We start from the raw sequence: 24,672 nt of genomic DNA, 5'->3' as shown, positions 1-24,672 counted from the left end.
ATAGAATATCCTGCTGCTTATTGACTTATTTACTGTTTCACTGAACCTTCATCAAGCCTCAATGTTGTTGCGATGTGGCACCCAGTATTCAATAAAGAATGATATTTCTCCATAGAGATTTGCTGAAGTCTCGCAAGAGCTCGGCAAATCTCAGTGGCCATCTTGGGTGCTTTCGGTGTTTAATAAGGGTGGGCAAAGTTGGCAGAGTACCACTACGCGGAGTTGAACAAAAACTTAGTGAAATCCCTCCGTCTCATCCCAATTAATTAAACAGAAACCTCACACACCTTTGATACAACAACAAGTATCTCTATCTTTACATGCTAAAATGCATATTGTCATCCCGTGAAAATGAAAATAGAGCAAGCAGTGAGAGACGTGATGATTTTGGGGTCCTCCCAAACCTAGGGAGAGAACCAAGCAGATGCCTTGATCACAAAGAGCACATCATGCTGAACGATTCGGTAGTGTTCCCATCCTCCTAGAACCATCCCAAACACAGTTATGGGCAAAAATACAATCCCAACCAAAGGCCCTGCAAAGCATTATGGGACGAGATTCTAGAGTGCAGTGAGTATTATGGTATCCAGCATCAAAACATTCCTCAAGCAGCACCGGCTCAGCTGAGAGCTAATACTACAAAATTCACTGCATTCTAGAATTTCGCCGCATAATGCTTTGCTGGGCCCTTGGTTGGCATTGTATTTTTGCCCATAACTTTGCTTGGGGTGGTCCTAGGAGGATGGGGCCACCACCGAATCATTTCTCTTGGTCCTCCCCCTAGGTTAGGGGGGACCCCAAAATCATCACCTCTCTCATTGCCTGATATTTTTCAAAGTTCACTTTTGTGAATTGGTTATATGCCTTTTAGCATGTAAAGGTAAAGTTATTTTATCAAAGGGTTGTTGGTGCAGTAGCTAACTCCGCTACGTGGTGTCTCGGAGCGGAGCTCATTGCCCACGGTTAGTGTTTAAGTCGCCCCCTAGCAGACTCACATGTTAATGTTATCGCTACTTATAAAGTGCACTGTAACCCAACAGGCATCCTGGCGCTAAGAGATGTGTGTCCTGCCAACATGAATACAGACAAAAAAAAAGCATGGTGCTGTTAGGAGCTGAATAAAGACAGTTATTATACTCTGGGGTAGAGCCAGGTCTTTATTTTCTTTCTAAACTGCAACTGGTCTTCCATCTGTCTCAGGTCCAAGGGAAGGCTATTCCAAAGCCGTGCAGCTGCAACGCTGAAAGCTCGTTCCCCCAGTTTCGCTCTTCTAATCCTCTGTATTTTCACCCAGTTGGCCGAGGACGAGCGGAGATTACAAATGGGAACATACCAACCAAACTTGTTCTGCAACCGTTTGGGCCCCATACCGTGCAGAGCCTTAAACACAATACAGAGCGGTTTAAATGGTATCCTCTGCAATATTGGGAGCCAGTGGAGCTCTGCAAGGGCCTGAGATGTAGAGGCCCGTCGTGGTTTCATCAGAGCAAGCTTGGCCGCCACAGTCTGAATTCTCTGTAGTCTCGCAATCAAATACTTGGGGGACATCAGCAGCAGGGCATTACAGTAATCCAGCCTGCTCATAATGACACTCCTTACCACCAATGCACATGCCTGTGTTGGTAGCATCAGAAGGATCTTCCGGAGTACTCTAATAAGGGAGAAACTGCTCCAAACGATCTTATTGACTTGAGTTTCTAAACTCATCTTGTCATTGAAACAGATTCCCAAGTTGCGAACCGTCTCAGAGGATACCAGTGGTGTATCCGAGGGAATAGGCCAAAAATCAATTGGGAGCGGAAGTGGCACTTTCCCCACGGCACAGCAGAGGATCTCTGTTTTGTCAGCATTAAATTGCAGGGAGTTATTTTTCAGCCAGTGCACCGTGTCCTGCATGCAGGCATAGAATTTACCTAGTGTGGTCGACTGATCTCCCTCCAGTGACAGGATAAGCTGTGTATCATCAGCATAATTCACAAGGCCGATATTGTGGGACTTGATGACAGCGATCAAAGGGCGCATATACGCGTTGAATAATATGGGGCTAATCGCGGATCCCTGTGGGACCCCATGCCGAATATCAATGAACTTTGATTGATAGGGGGGCAGAGCTACTGCCTGTCGTCTATTGGACAGGTGTGATTGAAGCCATTTCAATGCCATGCCCACCACCCCAGCTCCCTCCAGCCTCGCCAGAAGGACCTTGTGGTTGACGGTGTCGAATGCGACAGACAGGTCCAGCAAGATCAATATAGCTGATTGTCCCCTGTCCGCTCGCATTCAAAGATCGTCCAAAACAGTCACCAAAGCAGTCTCCGTCCCATGTCCTGGGCGGATGCCGAATTGCACATCCTCCAGCTTATTGTTAGCCTCCAGAAACTGGGAGAGCGCTTTGCTTACCAAACACTCTGTGATCGTCACTGGATAAGGTAGGAGAGAGATGGGCCTATAGCTTTTAAGGCAGGCTGGATCAAGGGTAAGTTTTTTCAGAAGTGGAAATATGACTGCTTGTTTCCAGCAGGTCGGTACTGACCCACTGCACAAAGATTGACTGCACAACTGTCTTAGAGGTGGAAATAGTTCTAAATCTAGCTCTTTCCAAATCTTATGGGGAAGAGGGTCCAGGGGTGACCCTGAGGAGATACCTAGAGCTATTTTATTAAAGTCCTCCTCGGAAGGTGTCTCAAAATGATCTAATATCGCATGCTTTGCCTCAAGGTCTTCAAACAAGAAGATTCTTTGCTACTCTGCACTTATCTACGAGGATCCAGCGATGCCCCACGACAACACCATATGGGAAGATGGAACACCATATATTAAAGTTTTATGTAAACCAAGCATATATAGGACATCATTTGCATACACTAGATTGGTTTAAACTAGATACACTTATAAGACATGCTTTCTTGGAAGGCTATCAGTAAACCTACATTCTACAGTAGGCTCAGAGAAGATCATCTCATGTCTTTCAAACACCACTCCAGTGCCACCCCATACTCCAGAGTCATTTGACTCCGGGTAGGCATAGCTTGAAATCTTTCGGGAAGTAGATAAAAATATTACACCTGAAAAAAACAGCACACTAACAAGGTTTTTGTTTTCAAGTTTTGACAAAAGCTCACTTGAGGAACAAACCAGAACAGCGCTTTAAGAAATATGACCCTCACCATTTCTATTCCTGAACATCTACTTTGTTGTCTGAAACATTCAAAAGTAATAAAGGTAGGTCATAAGGAGATGGGTCCAGATCATCTTCGGAACGTCGCAATGTGGTCTTACCCAAGTAAGGATTGCATTATTTAATCTGACACTCACCCAGCTTCACTTAAAATGTCTGCACATACTAAAGGATACTAGGTGGACTGAACCTGCTGCACCTAGCATCTGTGGCCTGAGGAGTTTGGATCCCCCTGCCACTTGAATTCCAAGGGCGGAAAGACCTCTAAGGATCATAAGGCTGATCACGTGGCAGGCTCAAGGAACATAAACAAAAGTTGAAGAGGATATTCATGTGAAGTATCCCAGCTGAACAGTGACCTAGACTGGACTTTTCTCTTCCCCTGTGCCTGCCACCCTGAGAGTCTCTAAGTGCTCCCCTCAGGTCCTGAGTGTCTTGAAAGTATACTCATGTGGTTGTTTGGGCACTAAAAATGAGTATTGGAAACTTTTCAAAACTTTTTCTCCAGATCTTCAGGGTACAGATTAAAAGTGCATGACTGGCAGTTCAACAGCATTGGGCTGAATTTCAGGTTTGTCCCACATGAAGAAGAGTTTTTCATTTAAAAAAACCTGACAAAATACCTTTTCAGATTGTGACTTTTTTCAAATATCCCTACTTCAAGGCCCTACTGGGGCCAGGGGCATAACGAAGAGCCCCGCAGCCACCGTAGTGCGGGGACCCCCACATCGTTCATCTCAAAGGGGGCCCCTTAGGCTGGTCAGCTGCAATCAAATAAACCACTCGGAAGCAGCAAGCACTTAATGAATGGGTAATGCCCCCCCACCTTAACTTGCAGGGGGGCGGGCCCATTACCCGTTCTGCACTTTTTGGTCCTATTTTCACTCAAATCTTTACAAATTCATATTTCCAGTTCTACTTATATAGTTTTGCTCCTTTCTGGGGTCATATTGTTAATTAAATGTTTCTATATTTTTTATGACATGGAGTGGGGTTTTCAATATGTTGTGTTTCAGACTTTTAACTTTTTTGGTGCTTTCTTTAAGTTAGGCCTGTCTGCTCTGTGCCACGGCTACCAGGGATTGAGATACGGTTTACATTGCTAAAACAACTGACTGAAAGTGGCTTTATTTCTTGTTCTGTACTACTGACTAGTCTCCAACCATCCATGGATGGTGAGAACAATTGAGTAAAGTATCTCCTCCAAACTCAGCTGCTACATATATGAGAACTAACTGCTAGATGATTATCAGTTCAGTTTCAGATTGGGTTCCCGCACAGAAATAGCGACTGAAATGATGTCCACTGCACCCTGGAAAAACAGAGAATCTTGCTTAATCATCTTATTGGATACATGGGCAGCTGTTTGACAATGGTGATCATAGGTGTGAGAAGTTGGCCTGATGTATGATGTCACTAGTTCTAGTGTACACCTCATATCAGTCCAAACAACCCTTATGGTGATTGGTTGTAAAGTCAACCTTATAGACCAGCTATCCTAGTGGTAGCAAGGACAAGAGCAGTCTTTGGCTAAACTCTGAATGGCATATGAAGCCAGCTGTTATACCATTTGTAACCCCTTGAATACCAAATGAAAGGACACCACAACAGATATATATATATAAAATAAAGTGTATTTATTCTAGTCAAACCCTCAGCACTCTTTATGAGATTCGAGGTAAGTACAACACAGTCTTATTCAAGCATACATTAAGTCACACAGGTAAGTAATACAGTTAGGCCCTAGGGGCCACGCAAACCATATACTAAAGAAGTGGTATAAGGACCACTGTCACGGAAATAGGATAGGCCTAGGCCTAGGCCTAGGGAATCGCTGGGGCTACACTACACTACCAAAGGTTAGGAAGTGGGAGGCCCACGGGATTCAGGTGCAGAGTGGAAACACTCACGCGTAATGCGTATAATCGATAGAAATAGTACAGTTTAGAATTATTAAGATTTAGGACACTTCTGGAGTAGCTAGGAAGTCGAGACTGGAAAACTAGACACTAGCATAGTCAATACCCTGATGAGCACCGGAGTACCCAAGTTACCTAGCCCACGGGCTGCGGGTGCATAGGTGTGAAGTTGCGTCGGGTTTCGTCGTCCACTCCTATGGATGCCTGAAGGAAAGATGCTGACAGGCAGTCAGTGAAGAGTGTCCGGTGGATCCCAAGCCTGGGATCAAGAAGGAAGGGTACCTGCAAGCAGAAGGGACAGAGTCTGGGTCACTAGCCAGTGACCACGTGGAACCAGGAGGGAACCAGGCGATGTCGTGAAGATGCAGGTGAAGAGGTGAAGCTTGTTGCAGCAGCCACGGGTACCAGGAGATGTCGAGGACGACCAGGAGGCGAGCTGTCCCACGAAGGATCTTGCTGTCGGCGGCGTCGAAGTCGAACTAGGACTCACCAAGCCTTGGCAAGCGGAACCCACGCAGAATGGAGGACTTGCTTCTGGTGCAGACCAGGAAGGTCTGGGGTGCTTCTCTTTTTCAGAAGAGCAGGAGCCAGTCTGGAGGAGCCAAACCAGCAGTCGAAAAATACAGTTGTGTCGTCGCAAAGGTTACTTGCCAACGGGCCAGTGACCGGACAGACGCGGCAAGCAGGAAAATGCAGAAGGTCCCACGCAGGACTTGTGGAGTGTGGGGGGCTGATCTTCGGTGCAGATGATGCTTGGGGTTGGGGCTTCTCAATCCCCGGTGCACAACTTCGAGGGTGCCTCAGAAGCTGCGCTGGAAGGTACTCGCCACTTTTCCCAGGTAGCCGGTCCCACGTCTCTCGTCGCCTCCACGGATCTCAGCTCGGCTGTGGATGTGGATCAGGGTCGGAGAAGTCTGGAAGTCAAGGCTCTGGTCGGGCTCTGCAGTCGGTCCTTCGTAGAACTTTAGCAAAGCAAAGGGTAAGTCTCTTGATGGTGCCTGTTTGCACAGGGTAGCCACTCCTTGGCCACATGGGAGATTCTTCAGTCTTCTTCTTTCGTCGAATGTCGAAGGTCCAGAGTTTCTGTTCAAGTTGCAGATTCAGGATAATCGAATCTCCTGGGGTCCAGCTACCACACTTATACTAATCTGGGGGGCTGGGTTGCCTGCTAGGTCACGCCTTATGGGTGGGACCTGGGAGGGGGGTGGTTACACCCCCTTCCCTTTAATTTAATTTAATTGTGGGTTTATATAGCGCTAGAATCGACTCCCGGAGGAGTATCTCTGCGCTTCGACTGCTGGGGAACCCGTCCTGGCTCACCCTGAGAGATGGTCCCTAATGGGTATCTCCAAGGTGCGACCAAGCATCCCCGGCGGTCTGGGGGGGCCGTTGTGAAGATGAGGCAAGCTAATGCCCAGAGTTGCCGAGTGTGGTCCCTGACTAGAGTAGGCACCGAAGCGAGAATTATCGAGTCCGCTGACCCTGGTCCACGACCCTGCCGCGTCGGGAATTGAACCCTGGTCCCGGGCCGTCCTCTGCTTACGGGTCTGCCGCCTCTAACCAGTGAGCCACACTTCTCTTCTCTTTGTCCAGTTTCTCGCCAGGACTGGGGCTGGAGTGCCCCAGCACTGGTTTGAACTGGACTATGCATGGGACACCTTGTGTGCCCCAGGCATGTCCCATTCCTTTCCGCCCTCCCTGCCCCAATACACTAAAGTCTGTCTGGGGAGGTGCTAGCACCTCCCCAAGCAGGAAACCTATTGTCTAAGCCTCCCTTGCCGGGATCACTCCCAGCAGCAGGGGGTCAGACTCGTGTCTGTGGCAGCAGCATCCATTTTGTGATGCTGAGGCTTTGGTTAGAGTTAAACAGCAAAGTAGGATTTTAACATGTCTCTCCCTCTAGAAGGGAGGAATAATATCCTCATCACCAGAAATGGTATGGGGGTATTATTCCAAAGTGTTAGACACCTTACACGACATGTTTTGATAAAGCCAAACCATAGTTACCATAACCGTTTAAGATTATAAGGCACTTTAAGAGTATATGGTAGGCTATATCATAGAACAGCTATAAGGACATGGTTCCGAAAGCTGCAGACAGGCTCAGCTCATGCTAGAGCACCATCTCACATGTTACCAAGCACTCTGCCTCCAGGATTGTTAAGGCCTGCCATAGGAGTGGCTGATAGGTACACATGTGTCTATATATAAGGTAGGTATAGGAACACTACACCTAAGCAAGATGTGATTACACGACCTTGCCCCAGCTGAGTGATCAGCCAGTTGTGTCTGATTGGGAGGCCAGACCAGGGGTGGCATAATACATGCTGCAGCTCCTGGCAGGCCTAGGGTACACCTATGCCCTAGGTACCTAGGGTACACTGTACAGGGTCCAATAAGGTGATCCTTACCAATTGGGTATGTACCTAGGGTACATGGAGTCCATTTTAAAGAGAGAGCAGACAGCCTGAGACCCTGAATGGCAGGATCTCAGGCCAACTAAGTCAAAAAACCAGCTAGACACTAGGCAAAAAGTTGGGGGTAACCATAGTCAGATATCCACCTTCCTACAATAGGAAAAAGCCATCTTCATCTTTAACTGCAACCAGAGTCTGAAGATTATCAAACACATCTCAAAGTCTTTCCCCATAGCATCCGGAGTTTCCCAATGAGCCATACTCTTTCTTATATTGTTCAACTATATAGAATTCCTAAGAACACCCAAGTCAATATTCAATAATACATGGACGATACACAGCATTAAATAAAAATATTATCCATTCATGACATCCTCAACCTTCAAATATGTCACGAAAATTCTCCCTGTGCTGCTGAATCGCTCTTGCTCCTGTCTTTGCCTTGTTTTTCCCCCATTTTTTAGTGCCTTCTACTTGCTTTTCTCTTGTTTTCATTGCTTTCTTCCTGCTTTTTGACCCATTTTCCTGTGTTTCTTTCCTTGTTTTCAATGCTTTTTCCTTGCTTTCCCCCCACGTTTGAGTGCTTCCCCCATTGGTTTACCTTGTTGTCATTGTTTCTCCTTGTTTTTTCTTCTATTCTTCTACTGATTCCAGTAATAACCCAGCACCTGGATACCATCACAGGTGATTAGCCGCATTCTACAAATCTAAGTTGATTGATTGATGTGTCCCAATTTTCTGATGCTGAATTAACAAAAACTGAACACCTTTTTATGACCCAAAATCAAAAACAAAATTCACCACATACTTCTTGGGAAAATAAAAGTAGACAGCTTCTCCTCTCCATAACACCTGTAGTGAAATCAGTGGGCTTCACGTTAGACAACATCCTCACTCTAATTCTCCACATAAACAAACTGTGTCACGCAGCAGTTCTCTAATGCCACTTACTAAAGAAAATGAAAAAACTTGCTAACCCCAAACAAGCTAACAAAAGCAACCACACTTCTAAACTGAGGAAACGCTGCTCTAGCTGGAAACCACACTCCTCACTAGAGGCAACTCAATGCAGTCTTTCACTCTGCGGCCAAACTATCTTAAAAAAAGAAGAAAACAGATCTCCATTACCTTCACTGTTTTTAGTAGAATCAAAGATTGGGTGTCTCACTCCAGGTAAACAATCTGGCATATTTTGCCAAGCTACTCACCATCGCAGGTGGACATCCAAACCTGAAACATAAAGACCCATTGGTTCTACAGACTCCCACATTCATAACTACCAAACAGTAAAGCAACCTTCAGTGGTCCCTGGCACTCACTCTCTCTGCTAAACCTAGACCCAAACAACCCTCTTCTCTTGAAGGGGGCTTAAACCCATCTCTTTAGCATAGACGTAAACTGAATATCGATACCTTCTGAGCTCATTGCATATTGCTGGATGACTTCTCTAATTCTCAGTCACTGTTCATTTCCATAACATTCACCAGAGGTGTCCAAGATGTTTTTGTCAAGCCTATGTTTATGTCTCCTTTTAAGTATATAAACACTCTTAAGACTTGGTGTAGATTTGCTATGTAACTACTAAATAAAAGAAAAGTAAAGAACATGAAATATAATAGTGTGTGAGATTTGCATGTATCACAAATAGATTCTGCTGCCATTTTGGATCCACATTATAAAGACAGATCCATTATTTTATCTGTGCTTTTCTACACAGGATTCACAGGAAAGAGATGCTTCGGTTAATTCTCACCTATCATCAGCAGCCAATCGGAGGTCATGCTTTCTTCTGAGGATGAGTCATACTTCCGGTTCCAGAGCTGAAAGAAGAAAAACACAAAGGTCAATGTCGACTCCAGCAAAGCCCATGGTTAAAGAGCAGCAGAAGCCAACTCGGGAAGGGAAGGAAGCACTGCATTTGCGGGATATCATTCTGCAGCGAGATTGTGCAATTGAAAACGAAGGAAAACTTTGTGAAAGAAACATTGTATTCGACAAGCATTATTTTGAAAAAAGAGAACAAGGAAACATTTCATTTGTGAAGTAACGTCATGGAAAAGGAGAACAAGGAAGCACATTACATTTTTGAAGCACGTTGTCCTGGCATTGTGAGAGGTATCCAGTTGCAAACAAAACAAAAAAAAACGACATCAAATCCAATAAGGGGTAAAAGACGTTTAGGTTTGTAGGACCTGGTTAAGCTAAGTACTTGATCTCATATACAGTGTGAACAAGACTCTTGTCTGATGCTTCACAATGTGGGAGGCTAGCCCTGTAAGGAAAGAAGATCACAGTACTGTGTTACATTTGCCCTTGTTTCACATCAGTCCTATACACTACAGGTCTAATTCCCATATTCACTGACAACAAATTCTGAAGTGTGTGAGTGCAAGTCAATTTCCCCTCCCCCTGCCACAAGATTCTTGCAACCTTACTTTACACTACTAACACTTTAAAGTGAAGGGTGGCTTGAAGGGTTGAAGAGATCAGGAGAAGTAGATCAACTGTGCCTCCGCATGCTGAAGAGGTGTCAGGCACAGTGAGGGGCCCATGTTTCTTCTTGAGCCAGCCAAAATGGCCGCCTCGGGTCTTAATAAACTGGCTCAGATAGTTTATACGTTGAAAAATGTCTACAATTACAACAAGAATGCTATTGAGTGTCTTTATTTCTTTCTGTATTGTTGTCACATTGTTTTGTTATTCAGAGCACCTACACGCAAAATTGACCTGTCTAACAGGTTCAACTTTCATATATAACAAAAGGTAGCCCTCATTCAACAAAAGCTTGTCTCAGTGCACTGAACTGTCAAGCATTGCACAGCAGCCCAGTTTCTCCCAATGTCAATCAATCAATTAAACTTTATTTGGCTTTAAGAATAAAACCATAAAAGTCATACGGCCTACGTTATACCATAAATCAGACTACAAGTTGACAAATGTTATAAAATCCAAATGAGCTATACACATATAAAAATGATGAGTTACAATGCAGATATTATTTACAACTTGTCCTTTGTCTGATGATGAACCGTAAAAAATAGAGAGTGTACAAAACGGTATCACTAGAAAGAAGTTGTAAGAAAATAAATGCTGGTCCCACCCTCCTAAAGGCCATTTTTTTAAAGATAGGAATAATAAATAACCTTCTGGGAACAGCATAAAAAGTGCAGAACATTAAAAATTGCATCCTGAGGAGATTCTCCATCGCAGCCACAGGGCATGAGGCACTGACCTCTGTGAGAACCATCAGGATGTGGCAATAAGTAGTGGAAAAGGTCAAGCCGGGACCTCGTCAAAAGAAAACGATCGTGTATGCTTTTCAGCCCTAGAAGATAAGGCTCCGTGATAGGTACAGTTTTCAGTATGACATACTTGCGCACACTGGGCTAACACAGCTCATTTCCTTCTCTTTCACTATGTCGCATACTTACAAAAGTCTCCTTGGCCCAAGTGAGGTCCCTTTTACCAATTCCTCCAGGATTTGTAAAGAGATCAACTCTTCCTAGTCTGGCAAGGCCAACTTTTATATACCGGAGCCATCGAATACGTGAGACGTGATCAAGAGAAAGACAGTCCTGTAGAATGTCTTTACTAAGTACGCTCTCTTGGTTGGCCCATATCTTAAGCCACAAGGCCAGAGGTCGAAAAGCCAAGTTGTTAGAGAGAAAAGGCATCCCCGATTCCTCATGCACAACGTAAGATGGGGTGCCTTACGGGACATGAAAGAGCTCTGCGTAAAAATGAGTTTTCGGTGCTCTGCAGAGCCCCGAGCACGATATGGCCCCATATCTCGCTCCCATAACTGACCTTTGAGATACATTTTGCTTGGTAGATCTTCAGCAGGGCCCCTATTGGCTTCCCTCCCACTCTGCTGGCAACGTTAAAAACAGTTGCTGAAGCTTTCACTAGGTCCCCTTTCTTTTGGTTAAGCAGGGTGCACCAGCTCAGGGAGTCGTCAAACACTACTCCCAGAAAGTAAAAACATTTGTCTTGGGTATTAAAGAACTACCTAGTTTAAAAATGGGCTGCTTAGCCTTTGCCTTTCCGGGGCCCACCTGCATGATATATGATTTAGAGTGGTTCGCCGACAGATCCAGCTCCTCTATGAAAGAGGCAAAATAGTTTAGGAGAAGTTGTAAGCCCCTTGCAGTCCTCGCCAGGAGGACTGCGTCGTCCACCTATAAAAGGACCGGCAGGCTACGCTTGCCTACCTGGGGAATGTCAGCTTTGGTTGCTAGAAGAGCCTTTTCTAGGGAGTTGATGGATAAATTGAAAAGGAAGGGTGCAAGAATGCACCTCTGATGCACTCCCCTCCGGATGCCAAACTGACAGGACACTTTCAGGTCCTTTGAATAGTGGACAACCGCCCCAGAATCTCGGTGAAGTTCCCTCAAGAACCAAATGATGTTTTTATCAATGCCAATGGATACCATCAGCTGCCATAACTTGTACCTGTTCACACACTCGAAGGCTGAGGACAGGTCCATGAAGGCTAAATATATCGGACATGAATGAGCCACAGTATACTTATCCAAAACAAGATATAGGTTCCAACACTGCTCTACAGTAGACAGACCAGGGCGGAAACCATATTGTATTTCAGATAAAAAGTTGCTTTCATCCACCCAAGTTACCAACCTGTTAAGAATCATGCGACCCACCACCTTCACAACAGAGTCTAGGAGAGACTCAGGAGTCTAGGAGAGAAATGAGCTTGTAACATGAGGTACTATCCCGGTCGCCCTTTTTAAATACCGGGACTATGGTCGATAAAGCTCAGGAGTCTGGGCGGCCGACCCGCACTGCAACATTAATAACAGCTGTCAGGACAGATGCCCAAAAGTCTATATGGGCAATAGAAAGGTCAGGTGGAATCCCATCTGACCCCGGGCCTTTCTTTGGGTTAGACCTAATATACCAGCTCTTATTTCTTGGGTGGAAAATACGAGATCCGCCTTACCTTCCACGCGTTCCTGCCCTTCAGATAGCGTGGGCTTTGGTTGAAAGATACCCTCATCTCCCAATGTCATTCAGCAAAGTAAATCTACAGTTGGGTTGAGACTTTCCTAAAGTTCTGTGTCGGTCACAGAAAAAGGTTTACTATCTGGCAATATGGCAACATACTCAGACTTTCTGTGAACCCTCTTTGAGTGACTGATGAAAATTGTGGTAGGTCACCCAAAGGTAACACAGGAGATACTGATATTTGTCTCGAAGTTATAAATCTATCTGCCAGGCCTTAAGTGCATCAACTTTTGATGTGAAATTTTCAGGCAGGAATAGGGGTATCAAGAAACCCCATATCCGGAATCTGTTGGAGTAAAGTACTGAAAACATCGACTTCTGACCATTGGTAGTTTAACACGAGCAACAAGGTATTCCTCAGAAAGAAAATGAATTTGATACATGCGCAAAAACACCTAACACATACATTTTTAAAGACATGTTGCAGTAAAAGAAAAAAACGTGAAAAATCAGAACAATGAAGAAAAGGGGTTGTAAGAATGAAAGGGTCATGCATTATTGCAAAGAAGATTTCATAGGAAATAAAGTGATGGAAAAAAATCTATGTCAATCCATGGAGTGTGGTAAAATGGGACCTGTGCCCTACTGCACCCTTTGTAGTGGACCCACAATGAAGTGTCGTCAAAAAAGGTAGGTTGTTTGTCTTAATCAAAAAGTATACCTAGTGCATTGAACATTTCGGAGGATGGAATTTATCAGTAAGGCAAGCATAGAAGCTGTTCTTGTGGTTCTACAGTTTCCCTGAACTTCAGAGCCAAAATCTTAGAGTAGGGCAAATGGGAAAAATATTGGCCGATGTCAAAATCAGGCAGATAGTGGTTGAACTCAGATGCGCAATAATAATAATTTAAATACAAATGTAGCTGTTCTGCTGCCGATGCTGCTGGCAGCCTCAGTGCCCCGCTTCTCTCCGAATGTTGTCCCAGAAGTTCTGGGACACCAGCACAGGCTCCCTAACCAATCCTGGTGCTGCTCTAAATAGCAGGATTGGTCTGAGCGGCTTGGTTTGCCACTCAGATAGTGCCTGGGAGTCTCTGCTGTTTCTCAAACCCAGGTGTGCAAAACAGCTGGGTTTGAGAAACCTACGTGCGCAAGAAAGCTTGGTCTGTTGTCTTAGGCTTCTCATTGAGATGGATGCTGACTAAGAGCTCCAATTGCCTGGGCTCTTCTTTCCAAGATGGTTTTAGAGGAAAACCAGTGATGTCACTTCCTGTAGAGATGGATGCTTGTAAATGCAGTGATGCCACTTCATGTGGAGGTGGGCGCTGAGAAAAGAATGAAATGAATTAAACGTTTTAAAAGTTTGCAAAATAAACAAACATCTGTATTTCTTTGATTGTCGTAGGTTGTGGCCAATTGAAGACAACTGACACCTTTCCTTGAACCATTTGCACTCCTAACGAATTTTGGATTCTCAAAAACATACATGATATACTGTGTTTCTATGCTGCATTTTCTTTAGCTTAGCCTATGAGGAGTACTAACAAAATTTGCTCAAGTACTGTCTGTGTTCTATTAGCATCTCAGAAATACCAAATTATTAATCAGATAGATGATTATTGATATCCCAGAAAATGTTGAAACGAAAATTGTGCATTGTACAGGCCAATGGCATCACAAAGTGGTCAAAGTGGCCATGCATAGTATTAAAGGCTGACTTCATCTCCCTCTCTTACACGTGATATGCAAACCTCAGATCTAGGTTGGTGTATGTTTTAGCATTCTTTAATTGATCAAATAGGAGAGAGATCAGACAGAGGGTAAATCTGTTCCTAATAGTGATTTAATTTAGTTCTCTTTAGTCTGCAAGGTCAAAAACTGCCTTCAGATTTTGTTGTAATAAAAACTGGTACCCCCCATTGGAGATCTGAAATAGGGACTTAATCCACTTTTCAAATTTTCCTTGATGTATTCCCTCTGAATCTTTTCTTTCTTCGCAATCAATAGGTAAATCTTCCAAGGGGGAATCTTTGCACTACAAACTAAATTGATGTCACGGTCATAACTCTGATGTTGATGAAGTTTTTCTGCTTCCTTAGGAATAAAAACACCCATAAAACACATTGTATTGTGGCCAAAATTCATACTCTTCTATTTGAGTGACTGAAAGATGGGTAAGAGGATAACTACTTCTTTTTGTTTCCAAAGTAAAGGTATCTTGGTTTGACTATGGCACAAATAGTCTATAAAAAAACATGGTTCCACAATATAATAAAAGCAGCATTTGTAAAGTACCTTCAGCTGTAGCCAGTATGTTGGAGATGGCCCTTTTTGCGGGGTTATCCCAAAACTATTCGCTTCTTCCTCCTATTTTTTCCTGACCTGCTGTTGTTGGTTTTAGGACTCTGGTCACTTTATCACTGCTGATCAGAGCTAAAGTGCATATGTTCTCTGGGTAAATTGTGTTATGGATTGGTATTTCCATGATTAGCATATTATATTACTTGTCAGTCCCTAGTAAAGTGCTCTGAGTGTGCCAGGCCCTGTAAATCAAATGCTACTAGTGGGCCTGCAGTACTGATTGTGCCACCAACATGAGTAGCCCTGAAAAGGTAACTCAGACATGCCACTGCAGAGTCTCGCGCAGTTTGTAACTGCCATGCCGACTTGGCAAGTGCACCCACTTGCCAGGCTCTGGCCTTCCCTTTTCTTACATGTAAGTCACCCTTAGGCCCAAGTTACCCCTGTGGGCAGAGTGAAGTGTATGTGAAAGGTAGGACATGCCCTGATGTGTGTGTAGGAGAACGATCTGTACAACGCAGTCGTTACACTGCGTGAGTTTACATCACTGGTGCTGGATGGCGCTTTAAGCTAAGGAATAGTATGATTTACTATTCCAACACCTTCCCTACTGTTACGTAGGCTGGAGTTGGAATAGTAAATCATACTATTCCTAAGTCCAGTGCCCTCCAGCGCAAATTGTTATTATGACTTGCCTTGTAATGAACACGATGTAAAATACCACATTATGAATGTATGCGTTGTAACCTCATACATTCATGTGTGGCATGTCCTGATAGTGAAATACTGCCAATGTCATTTTTCACTATTGAAAGGCTAGTTGGCCCATAGAAAAGCATGGGCGTTAATTTATAACATCTTATAAATATAACTTCCCATTGGGACCAGATAGAAAAATAAAGTTTGGTATGCCTGAACTCAGAATCTAAAGATGCATCTTTTAGTAAAGGTGATTTTTACATTCTGTGTTTGAAAATACCACTTTTAGAAAGTGGGTATTTTCTTGCTTAGCCATCCTATGTGCCTCTGCTAGGATGTGTATTGACTGTCTGGCTTTGAAGTGACAGGGGTTGGGTAGGTGCATTCTCTCAGATGGCCACCGGGGGGTTGATGTGTGTCCTGCCTTTCCTGAATGAGTCAGGGCTGGGCTGAATAGACCTGGGCTGCATTCAGAAACGTTGGAGGAGTTTTCACGAGCACCTGAATAGGCCTGGTCTGCATTTAGAATGGTGGGAGGAGATTTCCCTTGCTCCTGAATAGGCCCTGCCTGCCTCTGACAATGCTGTTTCCACCTCCTGCCAGGAAGATGCACCAGAGAGGACAGAACAGGTTCTGGCTGGGCAGAAACACTCTATGCCTGAGAGGACAAAGGATTTTGGGCTCTAAAATGTGGGTCCCAAACCACTGAACTTTAGAAGTCTTTTGGACTAAGACGACTGCCAAGAAGAAGAGCTGGAGAAGCTCTGAGGAGGAACCACCACTTTGCTGAGTGCTTTGCTGGGTTGGCCTGCAGTGGCTGCTTCTGTCTTGGGCAGTGAAAGGACTGGACGGAACTTTCTGCAATATATTTTTGTGAGTTACTCCAAGGGCTTGAGGTAGAGCTTGGCCCCTGTTCAAAAAGTCTCAGGAACAGCAAATACTTCAAGTTCTTCTGCCCTCAGCACTGAATAATGTGTGTTTTGTGCCGCAACAGAAGAAAAAGCAACCCAACGCCATTGACGACACCACTGACGGCTCCGTGTCCTGAAGGCCCCGCAGAGGGCACCGCCGCAACGCCGCACTGCGACCCTGGTCTCACCGACAATGCCTCCTGACCCCGCCACCGAACCGTTGCTCGCATCGTGACCTGTGGGTACCGCACTCCACATTGCCTCGCTTCACGACGCCACCTTGGTATCCCCGACTATGCCGCTCCATGCCAAAATCAACGCCGCTGCTTGCAATGTGGTTCAAGGGCACCGCTCGTAAAGTTACACACCCTCATCCCGCAGCCTTGGCCTACTGATGCTGGTGCAATAGACTCCAGTTAGTCCGCCTACGACAGCGCTTTAGCAACAACGCCGCCACCGCTTGCACCATGACCTACCAGCACCGCGACCAACATTGCATCTTGACCCTGGTCTAACCGACGACGCCGTCTAACACCGCCACCGAGCCGCTGTTCGCACCTTGACCTGAGGGCATCGTACGCTGCACCGCTGCACATTGCACTGCAGCTCCCGACGCCTGCTGACGCCAGCACTCCTGACTTCAACCGCAAGGATTTCTAAAGGTACTGTTTTGCGGGACTTCCCAACACCGTAGCTGGCCCGCGACGTCGCGGTCAGCCAGAACTGTTTGGATTTTTGTTCACGATGCCGTAATAGCCCCAGAGGGAGCTATCGACTTCAAGGAACTGTTTCTCAAGGTTATTGTGATAACTGAAGATTTCTAAGTACTGTATTGTGGTTATTCATTGTTTTTGGTCTTGTCTTGAGTATATAAAAATATTGGATATTTTTCTAAGCTAGTGTGTTGTCCTTTTGTAGTGCTTACACTGTATTACTGTTGGTTATGTGCAAATCTTTTACACACTGCCTCTAAGATAAGCCTGACTGCTCGTGCCAAGCTACCAAGGGGGTGAGCAGGGGTTATTTTAGGAGTTTAACTCCCTTATCCTGACTAGAAGGAAGGGTCCCTACTTGGATAAGGTGCAAACCATTGCCAACTAGAGACCCCCATTTCTAACATAATACAACAGTAAAATGGAAATGTGCCTTGTTGTCAGCAAACACTTGACTTTCTTTAATGCTCAAACTGTGTTTGTTGATCATGATCAAGCATTCTTGTTTCGAGCCACAGAATAACAATTTTGAATAAACTGTCTTGCTTTACGGAAATATAAACAGATCCCATCTTTGTGTATTTGTTTTTTTTGTCTTGAAATTTAAAAAAAATGTATGAGGTTCCCATTCTGCATCAATTCCATAACTTGAATATTTTCTTTTTCTCTTTCTCCAGAACTACTTGAATCATCACTTTGCAAACAGGCCAACATCTTTTATTTTTCAGAGTTTCCGCTGATTTTATAATTGCTTAGTGAGCAGTAGCTATCATAGGAATGGTAGCTGTATGCCAGCTGGCCACTACAGAAGTGAGTCCCCCAGCTCATACGAAAACAAGAGTGTCAACCTACTGGAGAGCAAAGGAAATCCGTGCTGTCCATTGTCTTGATTCAGCCTTCTCTGACTCCAGCAGTTTAAAACCGGAGTAAACCTGTTAAAAGAACCCTTTTTGTTAGATAAAAACCTCCCATATAAATATGAGTAGGTCACCGCTTTGTTGGTCATGCAGCTCACAAGGTAGGGTGCACAGTACTGAAATGTGGGACATGTAAAGAATTTATGTTAACATGTCAGTACAGTAGCAAAGCCCTAAAAATCTATTTTCAGAGGTACAGAATAAAACACTAATCCTGAATCTCAGGAAGGGGACCATCCAGAAAAGTAATTAAACTTCTATTTTTAATAGTTATTTTAAATCCAATTCAATTGTGAAGTCAGATTTTTAATGACTATTAAATAAAAAGTAGCTTTGAAAAAGTCACCTTAGCCCTGCCTGAATTTCCTGGAGGCTAATTTGCATTAGCTCTCCAGTTTCCCCCAACCTGTGTTCAGGTTTCAATATGTGTGAATGAGGTGTGAAATACCTACCAGGAGCAAACAATAGGATGACCCAAAAGGCCAGAGATAGTTCCTTTGAACTCAACAGAATATTCAAAGTGGGGACTGAGGGCATTCTGTGACACCACACTGTCAAACCCTGCTTTCGGGGTCGGTTGAGCCACATGTAACAGTTGCTGCACACTTGAAAGAGAGAGAACAGGATACCAAGACAGTTCTTCTGGATCCCCTGATTAGTTGCTGAAGGACCTTGCTTTTGTCCTAACATACGTCTGACACAGGGTTTGTGTCTGATTTAAACTGGATTTTAGCGTTACACGTTGCAGGACATTCCTGATTACCCCTAGACACTCCCATACAACCCTCAGACTAAAGTTTTGTGTGGCAAAATCTTTCCTCATCTTGAAAGTGTCCTGATATGTGTCATTTTCAATTTGTTTGCAGCGAGGGAAACAGATGCTTCTGAAAACGTGGATAGAGTTATCCCTGGGAAGTTTCACCCCAATGGTTAGGCAGTGCCCAGGAGTCATCCCCACCAACTGGCTGGTGCCAGACATAAATATTGTACTTCCAGACACCCACTTTGGAACACTATCTGGACCTGCGGAAGATCCAAAGAGGACTGGACCTGCTGTCTGTGACCTGAGAGGATTCGACCTCCTCCCTCTTGTAACCAGGACAAAGAAATAGATTCCAAGGGTCAGTTGGCTGACCTCCTGTGTGGATTCAGGGTGACACATCAAGCTGCAAGAGGCCTTTCACCGAAGCACCCAGCTGACTAGTGGCAACTGGACTTTGCTGTTGGATTATGCTTGATACCCTGAAGGTTTTTAAGTACTCTCCCCTGGGTGTCTTAGAAGTGTACTCTTGTGGTAGGTTGAGACACATAAAACTAAAAGGGTGATTACGATGGCGGCGAGACCGCTACCGACAGACTGTCGGTGGCAGTCTCACCGCCATCGGGACCACCTTCACCGCCCGCCATATTAGGATGGTGAGCGCTGTGTTGGCGGTCGGAAACACTGACTGCCATGCATCGGACGGGCTCTATGAGCCCGCCGGTGCGGCGGAGGGCCTCGCCATCCCTGCATTGGTGGTGATGCCTATCAGGCACCACCATGGGGATTACGATGTCCATCCCTGCCAGCCTTTCCATTGCGGCACACCTGCCATGGAAAAGCTGGTAGTGCGGGACATTGGGAGCCCGTAGCGGGCCCCCCTTCCCTCTTGGCCTTAGGCTGTGGGCACTGGGGGGCTCCTATGGTGCCCACCTACATGTCCCTGCACCATGTGGCAGGCACCGCATGGTGACAGGCACTGCATGGTGCCTTCCACGTAGTGCAGGGATATGTGTGGTGACCCCTTAATGTCTTACGGTGTGTGCTGCAGCCACATGCACTAACCTTATTTTACGAGTCTGTGAACTATTACCGATTCATAAAATAGGGTTTGCAAGTTGCTATTAGGAAGGGGCGTGCCAAGGACATTCCTTCCTAATAGCGTGTCGCAGGGGGGATGTACGATTGTTTTGCGGCCGAAATGCGGTTGCAACACGATCGCAGTTTACCACCCACTTCAAGTAGGTGGTAACCCATTCGCAAATGGGGATGGGTCCCCAGGGGAATCCTTCCCTTTCATGAATACTATCATATGCATTTTTTAAGAGCAAGCAGAGGTCCAACGGACTACTGCCTACCCTTAAAAAATGAAACAGAGAAGTTTCATATTTCCTATCATTTCAAAACAAAACGTTGCTTTATTTAAAAGCCAACACAGACATAGTGCTCTGCTGTTCCCAGCAGGCCACCATCCCTGTGTTATTTTCATTCCCAATGGGTCGTAAATTTTGACCAGCCTCATGAATATTGATGAGGCAGGTCAGTTGCAACCCCATTGGAAACACTAATGTTTCTGAGACACATTAGTACATTTCATTTTGCGAGCCTCTAATTGCAAGTCGCAAAAAATTGCAATTAGAAACTCATAAAATGAAATAGTCGTACATCCGGCCCTAAGAGATAGCGAGCAGCTGCTGGCTACTGCTGCATGAGTCCTGCAGCATTTAGTGCGAAATGCATCATTGGGTCCATTTTGGACAGTAAATGCTGAGTTATGCTTCTCACGTAATTACACATAATTATGAGTACTTTTGCAGTAGTTACGTCCACCACTACTCTGTCCCATAGTTACCACGTGGTTTACCTACAGTTAATTTATTTACTTTAACTGTTCACCCAGGCAAGAGTTGTGATTATTCCTAGAGGTGGGCAGCCATCCAGCCAAAGTCATAATCCTATGTCTTATAAATGGGAGCCAATATATTTCTTAAGATTACTATTGTGAAATAGCAATTCCCAATAAGGACCCAAACAAATTTTCTTAATGTTCCAGTAGTATAAATATTAGCAAACTGGCCCTGTTCTTTTATTGTTTCAATGTCAATAACCCCTATTTTAAGCTTGATGGATGGTTTTAGAGTCAAAGCAACAATTACTGATTAGCTTTCTGTTTAGATCTCAGTGTCATTAATGACGTGATTCTTGAAGTCAGTGGGCAAATCTGACCTGAAAATCTCTGTTTGTAAACATTTGTGTCATATATTCAATGACAAAGTCAGCTCACCTAAGGCACTTTAACCAAACCTGTTTTAATGAAATCCACTGACTTGAGAAGATCCCTGTTGTCATTTTACTTTCCTGAAGGGATAAGAGAGTGTTTTATTTAATATCATATACATTACATCTCAAAAAAGTAATATTTAAAATGCTGAAAAAGTTTATATTAATGTGTAACATGGGAAAATGTTGTTTGCTTAAGCTTTGAAGAATCTAGTCGGCCCGTAACGATTGATTTTTATGAAATAATTAATGCACAACCAGTACTACTCTCTCTATATTATAAGATCATTGTCTTTGTTTTTTTCTTTTAGTGATGTATTGCTGCTACAAAGTCCTTTTGCCTCAGTGAGTGGAGCTTCCAGTCCATATTCAGGCCCTACAGTAATTTCAATTTGTATTGTATCTTGATTGCAAACTAGTTCTGCGCTCAGTGGCGACCACCCGCATTGCAAAACGCTTGCCGGATGGTCCCATAACGACTCAAAATTCGCACTAGGGGATGCCAAATCTCGCTTGCACTCACCAACTTACAGGCGATGGGTGGAATTTGGCTCGGACTCCGCATTACAAAAGTAAAGCAGAGTCGCTAAAATTCTGCCAATTCTCATGGCGGAACTGAATATTTCACCCACCCCTAGCTATTACGTGAAAATGGAGCTCCATGTCCGTATGCAGGCCCTCAGGTACAGTGCACAGTTTATGTGTTCAGAATGTTTCTCTTTTTCTGACTCTCTTTTCTACATCTTCCACTCTTCAACCTTGCTCAGTATGTTCTATACCTACAAATTTATCATCAATATCATTACCCATCAATATTATACTTTTCTGAATGCTTACCTTTCAATATTTGTGGCCGTATGATATTTACTGTCACCGTTTTTAGTGCTCTGAAGTTCTGCTTTCACATGTCCTTCCATTTTTTACTAGTGGACCCTAGATATTGTTTGTTTAAAGATGTTTATTTAGAAGTTACATACTTAACAATAGTACAAAAATTACCTTCTATTAATCGGATAGTCGAGAGAAGCATAGATCTTGTTACTTAGAAACAAAGATATGTATAGAATAGAATTAATATGACAGTGTGATCACAATAGAGCTACTGCATGTCCCAGGAGGCTGCTCACCTCAGGAGAGGGGGCGGAGCCACACCATGCCACATGCTATATAGCACTGGATTTCTCCCCCCTGCATGGGATACCCACATTAAAACAAAGGGACTAGAGGTCCTAGGAGGTTGCCCAGCTTAAGAGAGGTGGGGGTGCTACACCACAACACGCACTACGTAGGACTGAACTTCTCCCCACTGCACAGTACATCCACATCGCAAAAGAGAGTCTACAGGTCTGAGGAGGCTGGTAGACCCAGGAGAGAGGGTGGAGCCACACCACGACACGCACTATGTAGAAAGAGGAAAAATGGGCAATTGTCATTGAAGAATAAAGTTGATAAAGGAAAACTACTCAACCACTATAAGAGTACAAAAATATTGACCTCTCTGCTGACTCAAGGACTATGGTCAATTTTGATATACCAGAGTTGGATCCATTAAAAAGTGCTGTTCTTGAAAAATGGCAGTCCTTTTTCTTGATTTAGAGGCAATGTTGAAGGATTTTTGCATTGATATCCAAGCGAAGCTAGGTGCATTGGATTACAAAGTTACTCATTTAACGCATCACACCAAGGCCACTGAACAACTAACCGGTTATTCCTGTCATTCTAGATTAATGAGTAGCCCATCTTTTAAAGACACTTGGACTAGTAATTGTCCCCATGAAGGGGCTCCTAATACTCCAAATCCCTGCACTGTTGGCCCAATATGTGCGAATGAGAACCTATCCTCTTTAGGAAAGCGGCAAAATGATTCTATGTCACAGTCACAACCATGTCATTTTTTAGACAAGCCCACATAGACGACACACAACTAAATAATTTGCACAATGTTCATTTGCCACCTGAATGCACTCCATATGTAATCGCTCTAGAGGATGTTCCTCCCATATTTGCCAGCAAGAAGTAGACGTGGTGTGACCTTAAAGACAAGGTGTTTCATTGGCTAAAAGAAAGCTCCGTTTGGTCAAGTGATTTATTTAGGGAGATACTCACAGTGAGGAGAAAGGATACTGTGTTGTCATAAACTTTAGGAAACCTAAAGTGGTGGAAAATGTACTTCCTGACCTGAATTATCTAGCTATTATGACAAGAAGGATTAAGGCCCAACCGTTGTGATATTTTTATAAATTCTTGAATAAATTTACCCAGAAGGGCTTCCCACTCATGGCAGGGGCGGGTTGAGAAAAGTGCAAAAATCCTCCCTCTGATTTGTAAAGTGCATAAACGCTTTTCTACTCTCTCACAGCTTCAGGACATCATTGACTCTCTGTTAATGACATCCCTGAGGTGTCATGTACTTTCTCTGAGGGCTACGTTTCTGAACTGGGGCTTATCCCCAATCGCCTGGAAAGGTGGTGAGCCTGACAAAGACAACTGCAAACCTAAAAGACAGATGGGCTTTGGAGGGTATACATTTGTTTCATGGAACATGGCAGGAGTACAATATAAACTGACAAAGGAGGATTGGTTAAGATTTTTCAATCAATTTGACATAATTTGCCTTCAGGAGACCTGGATGTTAGATGTTTTTTATATTGATGGCTTTTATCCCTTCAATAATCCTGCAATTCCCTCTTTAGCAGGCAGGGCGCAGGGAGGCCTGCAGTTTTGATTTCTGTTCAAATTGTTGGTATTAAGGTGAACTCTCTTTGTTCCAAGGCTTGGTATCAACTATTACTTGTATCCTTTCCTGGGTGACTCGGATGTTTTGATTATGAATTTCTATTAGAATATTTTTGACCAGCAGGCCACTGAGGTAGTGCATAGGTTGGATGACTTTATTGCACATTTTCTATATGGTATCTGGTTGTCCCTTCTGTAAGTTATAGGCTGATGACCCACGTTTATGCGCATACAGTGGCTACCCAGTCTGCGGTCTTGAAGACACTGATGATAATGAGGCTACCCATTTCCATTATACCCCTTATGAGGATGCTCTAAACAGGCTGATCATTAAAAATAACATGTTTTTTGTCTATGATCTGGCACCAATACGTGACCCTTAGAATCCAACATATACAGGTGTCGGCTATTCTACTACATAGAATATTATCAAAAGACCTTTTCTTTCGGTCAGTTTATTTTAAAGTGATGGTAAATTGTGTTCGTGATTATAATCCCCTGACACTGTCTAGAAATGTAAACCAAGAGCCCAAAACCTTTACGAAGGATGGTGGTTGGATTGAGTATTAATTCAATAAGGGCATAAGAATCAAATGGGATGGTTAATCCAACCATAGTCACAGAAAATGTGATATTAAAAATCAATGACGTTATTAAGAATTGTCTGTCCTTAACAACCCCTGCATGCTTCATAATAAATAGTTTTATTTTTTTACGTCATTCAATCTTCCAATCTCTTACTACTAAACCTAGAGTAAAACTGGAACTTTCTTGTCGATGGTTTAATTCTGCCTGCTCTGCAGCACACAAACAACTTAAACTAGCTCGTAATAGTCCCCAGCAAAATAGGGGAAGTATTGTACCTGCCCATAAAAT

This window comes from Triturus cristatus, chromosome 8, assembly GCF_964204655.1.
Source record: "Triturus cristatus chromosome 8, aTriCri1.1, whole genome shotgun sequence".
Classification (NCBI taxonomy): domain Eukaryota; kingdom Metazoa; phylum Chordata; class Amphibia; order Caudata; family Salamandridae; genus Triturus; species Triturus cristatus.
Note: the sequence above shows the minus strand (reverse complement) of the source record.